The sequence below is a fragment of the Pristiophorus japonicus genome, chromosome 10 (assembly GCF_044704955.1).
Source record: "Pristiophorus japonicus isolate sPriJap1 chromosome 10, sPriJap1.hap1, whole genome shotgun sequence".
NCBI lineage: Eukaryota > Metazoa > Chordata > Chondrichthyes > Pristiophoridae > Pristiophorus > Pristiophorus japonicus.
Genome location: NC_091986.1, coordinates 2,560,847 through 2,581,445, shown reverse-complemented (window position 1 = coordinate 2,581,445; position 20,599 = coordinate 2,560,847).

The window sequence follows — 20,599 nt, the reverse complement described above, 5'->3', positions numbered from 1 at the left end:
TATGTGCCCATATAGTTGACATAGTAAAGTGATGTGTGACTAATTTACAGACTCGTAAATGATTACAAATGGTAATGACATATCAGCAATTCAGATGTGTGCAGTCCATGATCTTCTATCCAGTAAAATGACTGAATTCCTTGTGCGGTGTGACTGCTGCTAGTAACTGGAGGCTATGCAGAAGCATACTGAGAATTAATCAGGAAGCGCCAAACACCAGAAGTAGGACCTTTCTGCTTTTGTAACAAGAAGCCTGCTCCTTTTATGGCGCCAGTCACGCCCGTTTATAAAAGGTTTTACAATGACTATTTTATGAAATTGGACTTTGCGGTGGAGCTTCCCGGTATATGATGCTCCACATCCAAGTACAATCTGTGCACAGCAAGCTCCCACACACAGCAGTGTGAGAAGGACCAGATAATCTGTTTTTGTGATGTTGATTGAGGGATAAATATTGGCCAGGACACCGGGGATAACTCCCCTGTTCTTCTTCGAAATAGTGCCATGGGATCTTTTACATTCACCTGAGAGGGCAGACGGGGCCTCGGTTTAACATCTCATCCGAAAAACAGCACCTCCGGCAGTGCGACACTCCCGCCCCTCCAACAGTGCAGCACTCCCTCAGTACTGCCCCTCCGACAGTGCGGCACTCCCTCAGTACTGCCCCTCCGACAATGCGGCACTCCCCCAGTACTGCCCCTCTAACAGTGCAGCGCTCCCTCAGTACTGCCACTCCAACAGTGCAGCGCTCCCTCAGTACTGCCACTCCGACAGTGCAACACTCCCTCAGTACTGTCCCTCCGACAGTGCAGCGCTCCCTCAATACTGCCCCTCAGTACTGCCCCTCCGACAATGCGGCACTCCCTCAATACTGCCCCTCCGACAGTGCGGCACTCCCTCAGTACTGCCCCTCCAACAGTGCAGCGCTCCCTCAGTACTGCCCCTCCAACAGTGCAACACTCCCTCAGTACTGTCCCTCCGACAGTGCAGCGCTCCCTCAGTACTGCCCCTCCGACAGTGCAGCATTCCCTCAGTACTGCCCCTCCGACACTCCCTCAGTACTGCCCCTCCGACAGTGCAGCATTTCCTCAGTACTGCCCCTCCGACAGTGCAGCATTCCCTCAGTACAGCCCCTCCGACAGTGCAGCGCTCCCTCAGTACTGCCCCTCCGACAGTGCAGCATTCCCTCAGTACTGCCCCTCCGACAGTGCAGCGCTCCCTCAGTACTGCCCCTCCGACAGTGCAGCATTTCCTCAGTACTGCCCCTCCGACAGTGTAGCATTCCCTCAGTACAGCACTGGGAGTGTTAGCCTAGATTTTTGCGCTCAAGTCTCTGGAGTGGTACTTGAACCCACAGCCTTCTGACTTGGAGGCGAGTGTGCTGCCCACTGAGCCACAGCTGACACTTAAAACTGACACTTCAACAAAACCGGCCTCAATGCCTGGCACTACACCAGGGAAATTCTAGGCCGAAAAGTGTTAAAAGTGGTAGAATCTGAGGAGTAGCTACGAACAAACTGTTTGTCTGTGCTTAGTATTTCTTTGGCAATTGTTACCACTCCAAAAAATGGATTAACAAAAAGGTATTAGAGAAGCTATTTGGCCTTATTAAAGGTCAATTAAGAGCAAAGTATCCACTAATAAGAGATCATAAGAAATAGGAGCAGGAGTAGGCCATAAAGCCCCTCGAGCCTGCTCCGCCATTTAATACGATTCACAAACACGAATACTTGGTGCCAGAATCAGTTGATGGAAAGCCTCAATATCGAAGCATTGCCAGAAATATAAGGGTCGGGTTTAAGATGGGGAGGTTAGCCAGGGTTCCCAACATGTCCCTGTTCTCCACCATCTTAACTTACCTGAAACCAAGCAGGGCGTGGCTGCCCGTTTCAGAAGATCGTGGGCCTGATGTAAATGGTGAAGTTGTGTTCTAATGACAATGCAGCGTTTCTGCTGCAGGCCGATTCAGTGCTGCACAGTCTCCGGGCCGTTGTCAGAAGCTCGCGGCGGGCAGCATTGGGCGACAGGGAGGTTTATGTATTGTCCTTGTGGCCTGGACCTCCTGGCCACACAACATTACCTTGGACTGCCCCCACCCTGCCAGGGAACCGTTTTCATGGGACCCCAGCATGAAAAGAAAGACTTGCATTTATATAGCACCTTTAACAACCACCAGATGACTCAAAGCGCTTTACAGCCAATGAAGTATTTTTGGAGTGTAGTCACTGTTGTAATGTGGTAAACGCAGCAGCCAATTTGTGCACAGCAAGCTCCCACACACAGCAGTGTGATAATGATCAGATAATCTGTTTTTGTTAAGTTGATTGAGGGATAAATATTGGCCAGGACACCGGGGATAACTCCCCTGCTCTTCTTTGAAATAGTGCCATGGGATCATTTACATCCACCTGAGAGCACAGACAGGACCTCAGTTTAATGTCTTATATGAAAAACAGCATCTCCAACAGTGCAGCACTCCACTGGGGTGTCAGCCTAGATGTTTTGTGCTTAATACCTGGAGTGGGACTTGAATCCACGACCTTCTGACTCAGAGGCGAGTGTGCTACCCACTGAGCTGCAGCTGACACATCTTAGCTATCCAGAGAGATATTATAGGAGTCAACCAATTTCCTGTGTGCCATTTGGACCATATAGTCAGCACACAACTGTCTACATGCAGTGAACAGTAAGAGCGGAGGCAGCTGAAATGTTTTGAAAAGGCGATGGAGGGCTTATAAGATATGTGTTGTACAGTGCAACCATGGCTGATATAACCATTGCACAATCTTTACGCCCCAGCAGGGAACAGGTACAATGATGCAATGTTCAAGCTAGGGGCACATTGAGCAGATGTGGGTGTGCTTTGACCAGTCAAGAAGGACTGTGTGTCCTAAAGAAGGTTGGGTGAATTATAGTGGTCAGCTTTACGATATGGGCAGGGACAGAGGTCTCTGGATCGGGAGGATGTGCGGATGAGCAAGAGGACCATGCTGTGACACAGACAGCAGCAGCAGATCAGTCAATGAAGACAAGAAGCCAGTTGCAGAATCATGTAATTGCGCAGTCTATCCACTGCACTCTGCAAGTGGACAGGATAGCCGGGAAGTCTGGTGATGCCACACCCGTTATTCAGGCACACAATGGGCACCTGAGCATCCACTATGGCGGGCGGGGAGTAATACACAACACGCACCATGTTGCACACCATATTAGGAAAAATATCTTATATTAATCGACACCTCTGACTTTTAACAACTTTTTGAAACTTTTAAATTGGGGAAACTTTTATAATCTATTATTAATTTACATCTTAGACTTTTAACAACTCTTAGAAACATTGAAAAAAATGTTTAACAATTCTTAGAAACTTAAAAAAAATGTTTAACAATTCTTAGAAACTTTTGAAATAAATTGGGAATCTTTATCAACTTTTAGCTTTAAAATAACTTTGTAAGTCACCTTCCAAATGCCTGCCCCCCAACCAAGCCTCGGGCCATCGACCATCAACGGTGCTACTCGGCGCCGAGCGTGTGGCCAACACTTCGCTGTAGGCAATTAGACTCATACAGCGGAGCCTGGTCTCCAGTTGTCTTGGACCTCCCTTGCCACTGGACCAAGACCTTGCTCAGCTAAGCCCGTGTGGTTGCCGGTGTGCAACGGCCACCCCACGTTAAAAGAACTCACGCACAGGCATCTTCCACTTCGTTAACATGAAGTTCGGGACCTGGAAAGTCAGGACCCTCATGGACAATCCCAACAGCAACAGGCCGGAACACCACACTACCATAGTTGCCCGGGAACGCAGACGTTTTGACATTGACATCGCCGCCCTAAGCGAGACCCGTCGGGCAGGGGAAGGTCAGCTGAAGGAACATGGTGGAGGTTATATCTTCTTCTGGAAAGGGAAACCAGAGGCAGAACGCCGCCTTCATGGAGTCGGCTTCACCATCAAAAATGAGCTGGTCGGCCGTCTCACAGACTCTCCCTACGGGGTTAACGAACACCTCATGACTCTCCGTATCACCCTAACCCGGAACCACTGTGCCACAGTCATCAGTGCGTACGCCCCCACACTCGATGCAATGGATAAGGCTAAAAAGGGTTTTTATTCCAACCTTGAGACAGCCCTGTCCCGTGTCCGCACGGGCGACAAATTGATCCTCCTGGGTGACTTTAATGTCAGGGTCGGCAAAGACACAGCCCTCTGGGGAGGCGTGATTGGCAGAGAGGGGGTAGGGAAAGCCAACACCAGTGATACCCTACTCCTGACAAAATGTCTAGAACATGAACTCCTCATTACCAACACCCTGTTTCGCCAGAGGGACAAATACAAGGCATCATAGCAACACCCTCGCTCCAAACACTGGCACCTGCTCGACTATGTCATCGTTCGAGCCAGGGATCACAAGGATGTGCGCATCACCCGCGCCATGACAGGAGCTGACGACTGCTGGACGGACCATCACCTAATCCGATCCATCATCAACATTAACATTGCCCCAAAGCAGAGGGGACAGCAGAAGCAGTTCCGCAAAAAAGTTAATGCCAGGGCACTTAAGGACCCAGCGCCTCACAGCCAATCTGGCGTGCCTTAATGACCCGGAGATGCTGAATGCCCATAGCACTTTGTCTGCCCTCCAGGCCTCTATAACCAGTGCCTGTGAAGAGACACTTGGTCACTTAACCAGAAAACATCAGGACTGGTTTGATGAAAATGATCAGAAGATTGAAGAACTAATCGATCGCAAGTGCAAAGCATTTGAGCCTCAAGCAACAGCCCAACACGGGAGTGCAAAACAACATTACAGACGGCTCAAGGCTCAGGTCCAACAAAAAACCCGGGATCTAAAGAACTGGTGCTGGATGGAGAAAGCACAGGAGATACAACAACTGGCCGACAACCATGATCTGCGAGAATTCTTCACTGCAGTCAAGACCACCTACGGTCCAAACTCCCAAGGCCTCACTCCACTCCTGGCCAAGAACGGGGAAACACTCGTCAAGGACACTGAGGCTGTCAGGGCCCAATGGAAGGAGCGCTTTGAAGATCTCCTCAATCGAGACTCTGCCTTTGACTCGAGTGTTCTCGACTCCAACCCGCAGCATGCAGCCCGCCACCACCTCAGTGAGACCCCAACGTTGCACGGGGTTGGCAAAGCCATAAAACAGCTGAAGAATAACAAGGCTACGGGTGCGGATGGAATCCCTGCTGAGGCGCTAAAGTATGGTGGGGAGGCGCTGTTGGCATGGATACATGACCTCATCTCTCTCATCTGGAGGGAGGAGAGCATGCTGGGAGATCTCAGAGATGCAGTGATTGTGACCATTTTTTTAAAAGTGGACAAGTCCGACTGTGGCAACTACAGGGGAATCTCCCTGCTATCAGCCACTGGGAAAGTTGTCGCTCGAGTTCTCCTCAATCGTCTTCTCCCTGTGGCTGAGGAGCTCCTCCCGGAGTCACAGTGCGGATTTCGTCCCCTACGGGCACAATGGACATGATCTTTGCAGCGCGACAGCTGCAGGAAAAATGCAGTGAGCAGCGCCAGACCTTATACATGGCCTTCTTCGATCTTACAAAGGCCTTTGACACTGTCGACCGCGAGGGTCTATGGAGCGTCCTCCTCAGTTTCGGATGCCTCCAAACCGTCGCCTGCTCCACGATGACATGCAGGCCGTGATCCTTACCAACGGATCCATTACAGACCCAATCCACGTCCGGACCGGAGTCAAACAGCGCTGCGTTATCGCTCCAACCCTCTTCTCAATCTTTCTCGCCGCCATGCTCCACCTCACAGTCAACAAGCTCCCCGCTGGAGTGGAACTAAACTACAGAACCAGTGGGAAGCTGTTTAACCTACGTCGCCTCCAGGCCAGGTCCAAGATCACCCCAACCTCTGATGTTGAGCTACAGTACACGAACGACGCCTGCGTCTGCGCACATTCAGAGGCTAAACTCCAGGATATAGTCGATGTATTCACCGAGGCATATGAAAGCATGGGCCTTACGCTTAACATCCATAAGACAAAGGTCCTCCACCAGCCTGTCACCGCCGCACAGCACTGCCCCCAGTCATCAAGATCCACAGCGCGGCCCTGGACAACGTGGACCATTTCCCATATCTCGGGAGCCTCTTGTCAACAAAGGCAGACATTGATGCAGAGATTCAGCATTGCCTCCAGTGCGCCAGTGCAGCCTTCGGCCGTCTGAGGAAAAGAGTGTTTGAAGACCAGGCCCTCAAATCTACCACCAAACTCATGGTCTACAGGACTGTAGTAATACCCACCCTCCTGTATGGATCTGAGGCATGGACAATGTACAGAAGGCACCTCAAGTCGCTGGAGATATATCACCAACGATGTCGCCGCAAGATCCTACAAATTCCCTGGGAGGACAGGCACACCAACATCAGTGTCCTCGACCAGACTAACATCCCCAGTATTGAAGCACTGACCACACTCGATCAGCTTCGCTGGGCAGGCCACATAGTTCACATGCCAGATACGAGACTCCCGAAACAAATGCTTTATACGAAGCTCCTTCATGGTAAACGAGCCAAAGGAGGACAGCGGAAATGTTATAATGACGCCCTCAAAGCCTCCCTGGTAAAGTGCGACATCACCACTGACACCTGGGAGACCCTGGCCGCAGACCGCCCGAGGTGGAGAAAGTCCATCCGGGAGGGTGTTGAGCTCTTCGAGTCTCAACACAAAGAGCACGAAGAGGCCAAGCGCAGGCAGCGAAAGGAGCGCGCGGCAAACCTACCTTCCCCTGACGAATGTCTGTCCCACCTGTAACAGGGTCTGTGGCTCTCGTATCGGACTGTTCAGCCACCAGAGAACTCACTTTGGGAGTGGAAGCAAGTCCTCCTCGATTCCTATGATGATGAGGAAAGGCAGAAAAGGAATACGCAAATATGGCGCTGAATGTCTGTTGCAAAATTGGACTCCATCCAGGAAAACATAGTCTTCGAGCGGCCTGAACAGTTCTTAAAGGCACCCCTGGAGGCCTTCACCAATAAGTTATTTTTGTTTACCTGAATTTGGAGCCAGAAAGAGCAGGAGTGCTCCTCCTGACGCCACTACAATACTGGACCCCCTCAGCACCGTCCCCTCCCTCTCACAAACCTCACCCTCCCTCTCACAAACCTCACCCTCCCTCTCCCGATACCTACCAGTGTGTCGCTGACAGTGCAGCAGTGGCCTGAAATTGAGCTCCTCTTCACCGGCGAGCCTTCCATGGACACCCAGCGACTCAGTGTAGTTCGCCGGTCTCACGTACCTCAGGCCCGAGGCCCAATATCTGGATCAATAGGAATCTTGCTTTGGGCTGGATGCCGGTACACCCAGAGATAGAATGCGAACCAACCTCCAGCTGAGCATGTGGTCTTACCGAGGTTGTGGGAGGGGAAGGGGCCGGGCCAGGCCGGGTAGAAGAGAGGGTAGTTTTGTTTCAATGCGTCCGATAGGTTCCCTTGCACTGAAGGGACACAGTTGAGTTTGAGCCTGGGCCATTGGTCCCCAGTGGTAGCAGGTGACAGCTTCCAGCTGCAGTGGGCAGTCAAGCACTGGAGATGTCCCTGGAGCGGGTATAGGTACCAGGCAGCCCCATGTACATTAGGTGCCCTCCCCTAACCCTGCAAACCCCGGGGATTAGTGCTGCAGTCACAGCGTAACTGCGTATCACAATCTGTGCATTTCTATAGTGTAGATCCTAGAATAGCTAACTACTAATGTACATCCCTCAAGTTCTCCGGCCCTCCAGGGCTTTTAGAACTCTGTGTTAGGAGTACCTCACCTGTTCCAATTTGCATCCTCTGACTTTACGGCAAATTTTCCTTTGAAAATAAGAGCATTAATGTTATAGATGGGGGCCCCCAAAATTCTTCGGGTCGTGATCCCATTGGTTAGGCAGGGGTGGTGCACGGCGGTGCCCAGCCTGTAGGAGGGCACTCCATTCGCACGGGACCTGTGCCACTTCAGGTACATCGCTGGCACCAGCCTGCCCTGTACACTTAGCTCTGGGGTTGTTCTTCCCTGGGCCACGATTGTCCCCAAACCCAGTGATCATCGTGTCAACAACAGGCATTAAGGCTTTTGGGCCTCCAGACTTTGCCAGGCCTGGAGCTCACTGGTGAAACACGTTGTGGAGGTCAGTACACCCCTACTGCCGCCAATATAACACCAGGTCCTGACTGTGCATCAGAAGCAGGCTCAGGAACTCGTTGCCCCCCACCCACCCCTCCTTCCACCCACCCCCCAGACTGTCATTTGCCTTTGATAGACGGACAGAAATTCCACCCCTTACAGTTTAATGAGTAACTCCATGGCCATGGCAGGGACCTGATGTTTCTGGAACTCTGCTGTTGCCCCGGGGCTGTCGCGTATCTCCCCTCAGAGTTACAGCGGGAGATCGGAAGAATGCGTCTGAAGTTTCCGGACCAGTGCAATATATTCTCTGTTCACCATGCTGTGTGTAATGTAACTTGTATAACCCTGCTGTTTTCACTGTGACTACAATCCTTGACTGAGGAAAGTTTGTGTTCTCCTCCATGTCCTTAGGTTGTAGAGCATTTTCCTGACTTCTAACCAGCTTTTGGCTGAGAGTTCACCATGATGATTACCGACTCTCACAATGGCTTTCTTTTTCAGGTACACAAAGGTCACCCATCGTTACCAATAATGTTGTTTCTGTACATTACACAACTCACCAGTATCCCCGGGGCCAGCTCTGCAAATTGTGTTTAATGTCGGTGCTGTTCCATCAAGTCCACCATGATATCTTTCACAGCTATATCAATGGGCTGTGCAACATTTATGCCGGTTAAATGGCTCATTTGCTGTATAACAAGTGCCAAGAACATCTGTACATGCTGAGATTTTTTTGGATACATTCATGACAACTTCCCCACAGATTCCACAATGTTCCAATCATGCAGTTCTTCTGTGGAACGACTGAAAAAAGAAAGCTCTCATCTTTTTAATGAAAATACTATTTTAAGCACTTTTGTCAGTTTTAATTTGCGTCTAACTTCATTTTCATATTTAATTTTGTGGCTTAACTGCAAGCTAAGGTTGGATGCTGTCACCGAATGTGCTGTTCTGTTGTTTCTTTGGGCCATTCAGCTTAATAAATGCCTCATCATTGAAACAGTCTGCATGACTATCTCCGATGGATCATGGTAAGCGACAGGCCTGGAACACAAGAGTTGGGTAAGTGTGGGATCTGGGATCTGATCCACCATTTAACATAACTTGGCGTGTTGCATGTTCTCACACTATGAGATGGTGGTCACAAAGGCATTAATATACTTGTATAAAATTCTTTTGTCTGTTGTTATAACAAAGGTGTTAACACATAATTGCTAATATTGCCCAGCAAGATTGCAGGTGAAGGAATGCAGGGTGTATATTTTACTAATCATCTTTGTTATGTATTTAACCCCTTGCAACCTGTATTACACGACCACCAGAGGGATTGGAGGCGATGAGGCAATGACCAACCACGCGAAAATGCAAAAAACAGTTGGTATCCTGGAGAAGTTCTCATAAGGGGATGATTGGGAGGCCTTCATGGAGAGACTCGACCAATACTTCGTGGCCACGAGCTGGAAGGAGACGAGAATGCTGCCAAACTCTCTGTGGGGCAACAACCTATGGCCCTCATGAAGAATCTCCGAGCTCCGGCAAAACCAACAACTAAATCCTATGAAGAATTGTGTACGCTGGTCCGGGAGCACCTAAATCCTAAGGAAAGCGTTTTGATGGCGAGATATCAGTTCTACACGTGTCAACAGCCGGAGGGCCAGGAATTGGCGAGCTATGTCGCCGAACTAAGGCGCCTCGCAGGACATTGCGAATTTGAGGGGTTCCTAGAACAAATGCTTAGAGACTTTTTTGTACTGGGCATTGGCCATGAGGTAATCTTTCGCAAACTGTTAACTGTTGAAACTCCGAATCTAAGTAAAGCCATAACAATAGCCCAGGCAGTTATGATCACCAGCGACAACACCAAACAGATTTCGCAGAGTAAAGATGTTTCGGCCAGTACTGTGCACAAAGTAACGTCGGTCTCGAGCAGGAATATACATGGCAGAACGTACACGCCGGCTGCTGCTGCCTGACTTCAGATGACCCAGAGTCCGCCATCAATCATTAATGCAAGGCAGTTAACACCTTGTTGGCGTTGTGGAGGTGATCATCGGCCCCATCAATGCCGCTTCAAGCACTATGCGTGCAACGGTTGCAAAACAATGGGACACCTCCAGTGTATGTGCAGGCGAGCTGCAAACCCTGCAAACCACCACGTTGCAGAGGAAGATCGATCCACTGTGGATCAGGCTGAATTGGAGACTCGTACCGAGGAGGCAGAACTATACGGGGTACACACCTTCACCACTAAATGTCCACCAATAATGTTGAAAGTTGAACTGAACGGTATTCCAGTATCTATGGAACTGGTCATGGGTGCGAGTCAGTCCATAATGAGTAAAAAGGCCTTCGACAAGCTGTGGGGCAAAAAGGCAGACAGGCCCAAGCTCAGCCCCATTCACACCAAACTAAGGACTTACACCAAGCAACTTTATACATCTAGCCATCCATTATTACATCAGCTAATCACCCTTGTGCATTCCCTTAGTCTTCCGTGTGCCTTTGCCTGTCCTAGTATTCTTGTGCAGTGCTACCCCAGTGACTGCAGCAAGGCTGGTGGGGCTGCTGATGTTCAGTCGGGGACACTGCAGATAGCCTTGCTGGTTGACCTTGAGGACCTGGTGACTGGGCGGTCAAATCGAGTGACATGTTTCTTCTGCTTCACTCTCTTCTCCCTCTCCTTGGTCAACCACTGGCTGGGAAGGCTGCATTTCTTGGGTGTATGAAATGGGGAAAGCACAAGGGTCGGGTTGTGGTGACGGGAGGTTGGGAAAGCAAGAGGAGCATGTTTACACCATGTTTACATCAGAAGAGATTGTGAGATGAGGGGCAAGTGGGATGTGAGAAGGAGGATAACGTACGAGGATACCCGCATCTTGTATCCTTTCAGCCCCGCCATTGGCTGAGGGGTCAGGCCTGGCCCTGCCAAGAACAGCCAGCACTGTCTTCTCCAAGGGGGGGGGGGGGGAGGGGTGAGGTGAAGCCAGGAATGTGAGGTGTGCCTTGTGATTGGTGCAGATTGTTGGTAGGTGAATGATGGGGGGCAGGGTCATGCATTGAGCAGGGTATGAGGCTAGTGGTGCAGTTAGCAGCAGACAGAATTTGACCAGTGATCTGAGGTCATGCAGCTTCTTTGGGCAGTGGGTAGTGGGGCAACACTGCTGGCAGTGACAGCCTCGGTGATCAGGTCCCACATTCTTCTTCCTGGAGCTCCTCCTGGCCCCTGTGGGTAGAAGGCCGATCTTGCAGTGTTGACCCCCTGTACAAAGCTGGAGTGCTGTGTGCGAGACCCTGGATGCCCCTTCCCTGGCTTGCTGAGCCATTTGTGAAGCACTTTTAGCATCTGCAGATGGCAGTTCAGCTTTCAGAGCTACAGACTGCCTAGTTCTGAATGATTTACATTTTTTTCAGAAGGCAGTTTAGCTTTAAGAGTTAGAGATCACCTTGAAAAGGAGCAGGATAGCTTTAAGGATAGTCAGCCTTGCTCCAGTGACGTTAACTTGGGCCCCCTCCTGAGTGCACAGCCTGTCAGCAGTGCGCTAGTCACTACACTGTGCCCTTCTATCGTGTCAGCTGGGAGGCAACGTTAATGGGGAGGGCCAAGCTACCGATCCTGTGAGTCGATCCCTGGACCAGCGGAGTGCCGTGCTGCACCATTGCGGCACGGACCCTATGTTTCACGATTCAACGGGCTGCAAGCGGTAAGTCGGAGGATGTGTTTTGTGCAAGTGCCACTTGCCCTTTAAGCAGTGCCCCACGAGTGGTCTACAGCCCCCTGACCCTGTCACTGGCATCACCTGGCACAGCTTCACAGGCCGCGCCCAAATTCTCGCTTCCGGGGCAAAAACGGGTCGCTGCACACGGTGATGATGTCGTCATCGCCGGCGCAGCAGAGAGGGGCGCTACCAGTTACCGCTGCCGCCAAACCCCTGTAGGGGCGATAATGGGAGGCGCTAACGACACGAATTTTGCCCCCAAAGCATTTGATGAGTTTAGTCAGGATGGTTGGTGTGCACTATGATGTGTGACAGAGAATAAATGAAATGGTTCTCTTATCATTTATCATCACTCACTGAAAACACTGGAGCGACTATTAAAATCAATCAGTTACTTTGCTTTTGACATTTGAATGTGTTGTAGTTCTCTGCTGGATGGATTAGACAGACATGTCGCCAAGCTCCTGTGATAATAGGTGTTGCTGTTCATGTCCTGGTCCTGCTGCATTGTGATGTAGTTTGATTATTGTTTAATTTTTGAAGTAACTGAATCCTTAGGGGCTGGATTTCCGGCTCCCCTGCGCTCCGTTTCTCGCCCCGGGAGCGGTGACAATGGCGGGGGTGGGGTGTTCTGTGCGGGCGGTCAGCCTCCAGCGCCCCGCGGTGATCCTCGGGTCGGGTTTAGCGGTGACAATGGCGGGGGTGGGGTGTTCTGGGCGGGCGGTCAGCCTCCAGCGCCCCGCGGCGATCCTCGGGTCGGGTTTAGTGGTGACAATGGCGGGGGTGGGGTGTTCTGGGCGGGCGGTCAGCCTCCAGCGCCCCGCGGTGATCCTCGGGTCGGGTTTAGTGGTGACAATGGCGGGGGTGGGGTGTTCTGGGCGGGCGGTCAGCCTCCAGCGCCCCGCGGTGATCCTCGGGTCGGGTTTAGCGGTGACAATGGCGGGGGTGGGGTGTTCTGGGCGGGCGGTCAGCCTCCAGCGCCCCGCGGCGATCCTCGGGTCGGGTTTAGCGGTGACAATGGCGGGGGTGGGGTGTTCTGGGCGAGCGGTCAGCCTCCAGCGCCCCGCGGTGATCCTCGGGTCGGGTTTAGCGGTGACAATGGTGGGGGTGGGGTGTTCTGGGCGGGCAGTCAGCCTCCAGCGCCCCGCGGCGATCCTCGGGTCGGGTTTAGCGGCGGCGCGGTGCAGCACCGCCCGGAAGAGCTGCGTCCGGTGTGTAACGCCCCCGGTTGTGACACCGGCGCGAGTTTTGACTCCCGCCCGACCCGTCCGCCCCGCAGCGCGCCCCGCACTGACCGCCCGGGAAATCAGGGCGGTCCCACCATCCCGACAGCGGAGAGGTGAGTAATGGGCTCCTGAGGTAAGTGCGATTGTTTGTTCTTTTAATGTTTTTGTGATTTGTGTTGTGGTGGCGTGGGCAATGTTTGGGGAATGTTTTTGTGGGTTTAGTTCCCCCCCCCCCCCAGGCGTCTCTGGGAGCGCTCCCGGCCCGGCTCTTTAGCTCGGGAGTTTCCCATCCTGGCGCCCAAGAGAGGTGTACAATGCCTCCCTTCGCGCTGCGCCCCCTGACTCAGGGCCCAGCTGCTCAATTGAAAAGTAGAGAAGTTATGCCAAACCTGTATCGAACTTTAGTTGCACCACACTTGGAGTACTGCGTGCAATTCTGGTCGCCATATTATGGAGGGGATATAGAGGTACTGGAGAGGGTGCAGAGAGGATTTACAAGGATGATACCAAAAAGGCGAGGTTATACATATCAGGAAAGGATGAACAGGCTGGGTCTCTTTTCTCTTGAAATAGCGATCTTTAAAATGATGAAAGGTTTTGATCGAGTGGATACAGAGAGAATGTTTCCACTTGTGGGGAAGAGCATAACTAGAGGCCATCAATATAAGATAGCCATCAAGAAATCAAATCGGGAATTCAGAAGAAAATTCTTTACCCAGAGAGGGGTGAGAATGTGGAACTCGCTGCCACAGGGAGGGGTTGAGGCGAATAGTATCGATACATTTAAGGGTAGGCTAGACAAGCATATGGGGGAGAAGGGAATAGAGGTTATACCGATAGATTTAGATGAGGAAAGACGGGAGGAGGCTCGAGTGGAGCATAAACACCGGCCTGGACTGGTTGGGCCGAATGGCCTGTTTCTGTGCCCTATATCCCATGTAATCCTATGTAGGTGACAATGTTACATGTAAACCACCTTGCAGCTCTTTCATTTGCATTACATTTCACACACTAGAAGTGAAATTCAACTTCAGCAAGGGCCCATCAGACTGTTGTGGATCAGCCTGTTATACACCCGCCCAATTTTCATTTCCAATGACTGTAACAGAAATAAAAACTGTGTGAGGTGTATAATGGTAGAATTCTTCATTATGATGGAAAGTGACGCAGTTAATCCAGAGACTAGGATCCTGAACTTAATGAAAGGTAACTGCGATGGTATGAGACATGAACTGGCTAGGATAGACTGGCAAATGATACTAAAAGGGTTGATAGTGGATAGGCAATGGCAGACATTTAAAGATCACATGGATGAACGTCAGCAATTGTCTAGCGAGAAGGAGGAACTGAAGGAAATCCTTAATAGTCAGGAAATTGTGTTAGGGAAATTGATGGGATTGAAGGCCGATAAATCTCCAAGGCCTGATAGTCTGCATTCCAGAGTACTTAAGGAAGTGGCCCTAGAAATAGTGGATGCATTGGTGGTCATTTTCCAATATTCTATAGACTCTGGATCAGTTCCTATGGATTGGAGGGTAGCTAATGTAACCCCACTTTTTAAAAAAGGAGGGAGAGAAAATAGGGAATTATAGACCGGTTAGCCCGACATCGGTCGTGGGGAAAATGTTGGAATCAATTATTAAAGATGTAATAGCAGCGCATTTGGAAAGCAGTGACAGGATCGGTCCAAGTCAGCATGGATTTATGAAAGGGAAATCATGCTTGACAAATTTTCTAGAATTTTTTGAGGATGTAACGAGTAGAGTGGACAAAGGAGAACCAGTGGATGTGGTGTATTTGGACTTTCAAAAGGCTTTTGATAAGGTCCTACACAAGAGATTAGTGTGCAAAATTAAAGCACATGGTATTGGGGGTAATGTACTAACGTGGATAGAGAACTGGTTGGCAGACAGGAAGCAAAGAGTAGGAATAAACGGGTCCTTTTTAGAATGGCAGGCAGTGACTAGTGGGGTACCACAGGGGTCAGTGCTGGGACCCCAGCTATTTACAATATACATTAATGATTTGAACGAAGGAATTGAATGTAATATCTCCAAGTTTGCAGATGACACTAAGCTGGGTGGCAGTGTGAGCTGTGAGGAGGATGCTAAGAGGCTGCAGGGTGACTTGGACAGGTTCGGTGAGTGGGCAAATGCATGACAGATGCAGTATAATGTAGATAAATGTGAGGTTATCCATTTTGGTGGCAAAAACAGGAAGGCAGAATATTATCTGAATGATGGCAGATTAAGAAAAGGGGAGGTGCAACGAGACTTGGGTGTCATGGTACATCAGTGATTGAAAGTTGGCATGCAGGTACAGCAGGCGGTGAAGAAGGCAAATGGCATGTTGGCCTTCATAGCGAGAGGATTTGAGTATAGGAGCAGGGAGGTCTTACTGCAGTTGTACAGGGCCTTGGTGAGGCCGCACCTTGAATATTGTGTTCAGTTTTGGTCTCCTAATCTGAGGAAGGACATTCTTGCTATTGAGGGAGTGCAGCGAAGGTTCACCAGACTGATTCCCGGGATGGGAGGACTGACATATGAAGAAAGACTGGATCGACTAGGCTTATATTCACTGGAATGTAGAAGAATGAGAGGGGATCTCATAGAAACATATAAAATTCTGACGGGATTGGACAGGTTAGATGCAGGAAGAATGTTCCCGATGTTGGTGAAATCCAGAACCAGTCTAAGGATAAGGGGTAAACCATTTAGGACCGAGATGAGAAGAAACTTCTTCACTCAGAGAATTGTGAACCTGTGGAATTCTCTACCACAGAAAATTGTTGAGGCCAGTTTGTTCGATATATTCAAAAGGGAGTTAGATATGACCCTTATGGCTAAAGGGATCAAGGAGTATGGAGAGAAAGCAGGAATGGGGTACTGAAGTTGCATGATTAGCCATGATCTTATTGAATGGTGGTGCAGGCTCGAAGGGCCAAATGGCCTACTCCTGCACCTATTTTCCATGTTTCTGTGTTTTCTAACAGGGGCTACCACGTGTCCTTGCCGAATAAGAATATTACCCGCACCATCTGAGTTGATTTTGATGTATGGTGTGTCTGGAGCGATAGTCACTATGTTTGAGGACAGTGAATCATATCTTGCTCTGCTGTTATTGTTGGAAGCTTCTTCTCCTGTGAAACCAATTTGTTCTCGATTTTTGAAGAGTATAATGAGTTTTCTGTGGAAGATGTTGAGCAGACTGCCAAGATTGAGGTAATCACCACTGCAGGAGTTCAGCTCTGCCACTTTTCATTGTTAAATTCTGTCCCTGTTGTGAGCATTTTATATTGAGATTTGTGTCTGTGGAGTGGCAATATTAAAACAGCATTCCTTGATTAGTTATGAAGGTTTCTGTAGTGCGGAGATCTGTAGTCTTTTGTTATTGGTGTGACAGAAGGTAGTCTAAACTGCAGAGATACACACATGTATCTGTAGTTTATTGTGCGCCTCAGGATAAAAAAAGTCGCAAATGTCAAAAAAAGATCCTTGGAAATAAACAGTCAACCTTCGTCCCAAAACGTTAACTCTGTTTCTCTCCACAGATGCTGCCTGACCTGCTGAGTATTTCCAGCATTTCCTGTTTTATCTCAGATTCCAGCATCGGCAGTATTTACTTTTGTTGATGAAATAAACCACCTGTTTAACCAGAGTTAGAGTGGTGCCAGTTAAATTCCTACTTTACTAAAAAAAAATCAGAGAATATCCTTTCTGTGTCTGACATTAACCCTCACATTCCCAGAAATAGCACCTCTTTCCAAGTCCTAGGTTCCTTGTAAGCAATGTTTTGTTGTGAAGAATTTTCAGAGCACCAGAGGGAAGTGAGTCAACTGGTGCCGTTATTGCATTTGTTGCGAGATATGGAACATCAGCCTGTGCACATCGAACAGTCTGGATAAACACAGTGAGTGAAGGTCGCAGTCGGCCAGCTTTGAGTACAGGGGCAGGGAGGTGTTGCTACAGTTGTACAGGGCCTTGGTGAGACCACACCTGGAGTATTGTGTACAGTTTTGGTCTCCTAACTTGAGGAAGGACATTCTTGCTATTGAGGGAGTGCAGCGAAGGTTCACCAGACTGATTCCCGGGATGGCGGGACTGACCTATCAAGAAAGACTGGATCAACTGGGCTTGTATTCACTGGAGTTCAGAAGAATGAGAGGGGATCTCATAGAAACGTTTAAAATTCTGACGGGTTTAGACAGGTTAGATGCAGGAAGAATGTTCCCAATGTTGGGGAAGTCCAGAACCAGGGGTCACAGTCTAAGGATAAGGGGTAAGCCATTTAGGACCAAGATGAGGAGAAACTTCTTCACCCAGAGAGTGGTGAACCTGTGGAATTCTCTACCACAGAAAGTTGTTGAGGCCAATTCACTAAATATATTCAAAAAGGAGTTAGATGTAGTCCTTACTACTAGGGGGATCAAGGGGTATGGCGAGAAAACAGAAATGGGGTACTGAAGTTGCATGTTCAGCCATGAACTCATTGAATGGTGGTGCAGGCTAGAAGGGCCGAATGGTCTACTCCTGCACCTATTTTCTATGTTTCAAGGTTTCTATGTTTAGAATGGTGGTGCCTTTAATGAATCAACCCGTTCCTCTCCTGTATGATTGTGAACAAATGAAGTCATGTTGAAACTGCATTTACAGTCAGAATTATTTCTAACTCCAACTACAGATGGTAAATTAAAGGGATGAGACATAAAAGTAAAAGTAGAATTTCATTTTAATAGAAGTCTGTTGCGTTGCATTGTGGATAACAGATAAAGTTCAGAGATGCAAATTAATATTCCACAACAGTACGAGAAACAAAGGGGCTGAAATTGCCCCCCGATGACAAAGTGCCGCACTCACGGTTTGGGGGTTTTTCACTGCCGCCCCAATCCCCTGGGCTGAGACTCGAGCGATATTCAGCTCTTTGTTTAGTTTTTCTGGTCAGGGTGATGTTGCTGTCGGCTGTGGGGTGGGAGTGCCATCGTTCCCAGTCATCAGCGCCGTGCTGACCCGTCACAACATCGCTCCCCTTCAGCTAAAGGGACAGGCCGCTGTGTGCTCTGCAGCCACGGTGGCCAACATTAGGCCGCCAGGGAGGGTTTCGGCCGGCCCAGTGGTCTGGTACCCAAGGGGGTGTCGGGCTGTCTGTTGGCGGCCCGGCCGAACCCGTGGTCACCATTATCAGGCCGACCTGGAGGCTCCGGCAGTGCGCCCTCCCCTTTAAGGACGTATGCGCCGCCCAGCACACACAGCTGCCCGTGGGGCAATTTCCTGCGGGGGAGGGGGGAGGGGGAAGGGATCGCCGTTGGGCGGTGTGGGGTCGATGCGTGCCCGACGGGGCGGCAACACAGGCAGTGTGGAAACCGTTCCCGCCGCTCCCGGTCCGGGGGGCAATATAGGACGGGTCGGCCGATTCTTCTGCCCCCGTCGCTGAGAGGCGGCAATAGGCCTTAAAGAGGGGGGCAATTTTGGCTCCAAATTATTGTTTCAGGTGGGGGGCAATTTGTACCCCTATGTCTCCTGTATATATTTTATTTTTAAAGCACGTCGTGAATTAGAAATGAGAAAACCGTATGGAGCTAAGATTTCTCCATTCCTGGAGCTATATTTTGAATTTGTAAGTACTTTGAAAAGGAAAGATCCAACCAGCCTAAAAGTTTCTTCACAAAACGGCTCACAAATGCCATCCATTGCCCCCGCCTGTGATAGCCTAATAACTTCTGAGAATGCTTCGTCATTGATGGAAGATTATATAAACTGAATTTATATAGAAAATGTGAGACAGAGATAATTTGCCTTCACAATTTATGAAACCATTCTTTTTCCATCATTTATAGAAACATAGAAACATAGAAAATAGGTGCAGGAGTAGGCCATTCGGCCCTTCTAGCCTGCACCGCCATTCAATGAGTTCATGGCTGAACATTCAACTTCAGTACCCCATTCCTGCTTTCTCGCCATACCCCTTGATCCCCCTAGCAGTAAGGACCTCATCTAACTCCTTTTTGAATATATTTAGTGAATTGGCCTCAACAACTTTCTGTGGTAGAGAATTCCACAGGTTCACCACTCTCTGGGTGAAGAAGTTCCTCCGCATCTCGGTCCTAAATGGCTTACCCCTTATCCTTAGACTGTGACCCCTGGTTCTGGACTTCCCCAACATTGGGAACATTCTTCCTGCATCTAACCTGTCTAACCCCGTCAGAATTTTATATGTTTCTATGAGGTCCCCTCTCATTCTTCTGAACTCCAGTGAATACAAGCCCAGTTGATCCAGTCTTTCTTGATAGGTCAGTCCCTCCATCCCGGGAATCAGTCTGGTGAACCTTCGCTGCATTCCCTCAATAGCAAGAATGTCCTTCCTCAGGTTAGGAGACCAAAACTGTACACAATACTCCAGGTGTGGCCTCACCAATGCCCTGTACAACTGTAGCAACACCTCCCTGCCCCTGTACTCAAATCCCCTTGCTATGAAGGCCAACATGCCATTTGCTTTCTTAACCGCCTGCTGCACCTGCATGCCAACCTTCAATGACTGATGTACCATGACACCCAGGTCTCTTTGCACCTCCCCTTTTCCTAATCTGTCACCATTCAGATAATAGTCTGTCTCTCTGTTTTTACCACCAAAGTGGATAACCTCACATTTATCCACATTATACTTCATCTGCCATGCATTTGCCCACTCACCTAACCTATCCAAGTCGCTCTGCAGCCTCACAGCATCCTCCTCGCAGCTCACACTGCCACCCAACTTAGTGTCATCCGCAAATTTGGAGATACTACATTTAATCCCCTCATCTAAATCATTAATGTACAGTGTAAACAGCTGGGGCCCCAGCACAGAACCTTGCGGTACCCCACTAGTCACTGCCTGCCATTCTGAAAAGTACCCATTTACTCCTACTCTTTGCTTCCTGTCTGACAACCAGTTCTCAATCCATGTCAGTACACTACCCCCAATCCCATGTGCTCTAACTTTGCACATCAATCTCTTGTGTGGGACCTTGTCGAACGCCTTCTGAAAGTCCAAATATACCACATCAACTGGTTCTCCCTTATCCACTCTACTGGAAACATCCTCAAAAAATTCCAGAAGATTTGTCAAGCATGATTTCCCTTTCACAAATCCATGCTGACTTGGACCTATCATGTCACCTCTTTCCAAATGCACTGCTATGACATCCTTAATAATTGATTCCATCATTTTACCCACTACCGATGTCAGGCTGACCGGTCTATAATTCCCTGTTTTCTCTCTCCCTCCTTTTTTAAAAAGTGGGGTTACATTGGCTACCCTCCACTCCATAGGAACTGATCCAGAGTCAATGGAATGTTGGAAAATGACTGTCAACGCATCCACTATTCCCAAGGCCACCTCCTTAAGTACTCTGGGATGCAGTCCATCAGGCCCTGGGGATTTATCGGCCTTCAATCCCATCAATTTCCCCAACACAATTTCCCGGCTAATAAGGATTTCCCTCAGTTCCTCCTCCTTACTAGACCCCCCGAC